General features: G+C 41.6%; 1 protein-coding gene across 4 annotated transcripts in view; it reads right to left on the bottom strand.

Annotated features, from left to right (window-relative positions):
• MYO3A (myosin IIIA) overlaps positions 1–2,101 on the bottom strand; it is a 310,475-nt gene that overhangs the window by 186,626 nt on the left and 121,748 nt on the right. The window lies entirely within an intron of this gene.

Raw genomic sequence — 2,101 nt, forward strand, 5'->3', positions numbered from 1 at the left:
GATTCTGGAAATGCAGCCACATGCTTGCAGTGGCCCAGGACTGAAGCTGGGGGTGGGGAGGGAAGGGAAGGCGGGGAGTGGGGAATGGGAAATTTTAAAAGACGCTTTCCTGCTCACCTGGACCAGACAGCTTGGGCCAAGGCTAGCCTGCCCATCCTGTGAGAGAAGGTTTGTGGGAGAGGTGCAAAGCATTCTGGGATGATGGGGGACTGTGAGTTAACTTGCATTTGGAGGATGGGATCTGGGACAGAAGTTCGATAAACTGATTTAACGTAAATCAGTTAAGTTTGATACCACAACCATCCAGGTTTATCTTTAACTGGTTTTGGCCATTTTGAAAGCTGTTTATGTGCACTAAATTTGCATTGTGTTATAGATTTGTACTAGTTTCCTTTTACTTATACTGGTTTATGTGTAATTTCTGTCCCTAGCCTTAGGCTATAAACAGATGTCACCAAATTAAGTGGATCAGCTGTGCTGGGATGTGTTGCAGCAGAGCTCATCCTCATCACTGGATAAAACAGACATCACCTGTTGTGCTGCTTGGTTGGACCTCTGCCCTGATGCTGAAGAGGCACATCTCTGCAAATGGGGAAACCCTGGGATTTTCCCATTTGCAGTCATATCCCAGGTTGGAATCACTGGGTGGTCCTATGCAAGCAGGAAAACCCAGGGTTTCCTGACATGCAGAAACATGTTCCCTAGTCAGATTCACTGGGTGTGTCTCTGCAAGTCAGAAAACATGGGAAGACACCTAATTAATGAATTGCCATCTAATTAATTTGTTTCAATTCCAAATCTCTAGGTTATTTGCAATTTATTATTTAAATATAATAGATATTTTTTGTAACTTATTTGGAGTTATTTGGAACTCTGGCTTGCATCTACCCATTCATCTCGAACAAAACCCAGGATGTCATCCTTCCACTGTACTTGGCTTTGGTGAGGCCGCAGTTGGAGTACTGCATCCAATTCTGGGCTCCACAGTTTAGGAAGGATGTGGAAAAGCTTGATAGAGTCCAGAGGAGAGCCATGTGCATGATCAGAGGACATGAGATTAGGCCTTATGAAGAGAGTCTGTGATCTGTGGGACTCTTCAACCTGGAGAAGCACAGGCTCAGGGGTGACATGGTGGCGGCCTATAAGTACATCAGGGGTGTGTATCAGGATCTGGGGGAACGCCTGTTTACCAGAGCACTGGGGATGACAAGTTCCAGTGGTCACAAACTCCTGCAAAACTGTTTTAGGCTGGACACAAGGAAAAATTTCTTAACTATCTGAGCCTCTAAGGCCTGGAACAAACTCCTCCCAGAGGTGGTGCAAGCACCTACTCTGGACACTTTCAGGAAACATTTGGATGTTTATCTTGGTGGGATCCTTTGACCCCAGCTGACTTCCTGCCCTGGGGGCAGGGGGCTGGACCCAATGATTTTATGATGTCCCTTACAGCCCTAATGTCTATGAACTCTATTAAATTAGCATAGGTGGCAGGTCTGTGCCCCTCTGAAGATACTAATCCAGTACACGTGAAATTTGGACCAGCTGTAATAATTTTCTTGTGGAAACTCCAGACAGAAGAAATTACTAATCAATCCGTATGTTTGCAAACTGTTACAGACATCATTAGTCTATGAAAACTATAAGACAGCAACTGTCTTAGCAATACATTATTATTCTCAAAAGACAAATGGTATGTCAAGTTGTTTTCTGAGATTTGACTCAAAGTATGCAGTATATGCTGTTACTAACAATATAAATGGGAGGAAATGTGACACATTTTAATATAATTTCTCTGAGAAATTCATACACCTGATGGTATCAAAAAGCCTTCTATTTTAAAGCCTTCTATTCTAAACATTTAAAATATTTTGTCTAAAGCTTAAAATCTATTCTACACTGAAACACAAGATAAATAGCTCTAGAAGTATATCCTTATTAATCATCTAAGGTAGTTCATCTACAATACTATACCTTGGTGAACTGTTTAAAAAAAATTGCAACACCATCTTTAGAATTTTTTACAAAATAGGTGATATATGTTTTTGGTGAGGCAGAATTCATATTATTAAAAGCCTTGAGACAGAAATTACCTGCTCAGAAA

Source organism: Gavialis gangeticus, unplaced genomic scaffold (genome assembly GCF_001723915.1).
Source record: "Gavialis gangeticus isolate Ggan-Ray unplaced genomic scaffold, GavGan_comp1, whole genome shotgun sequence".
NCBI classification, from domain to species: Eukaryota; Metazoa; Chordata; order Crocodylia; family Gavialidae; genus Gavialis; species Gavialis gangeticus.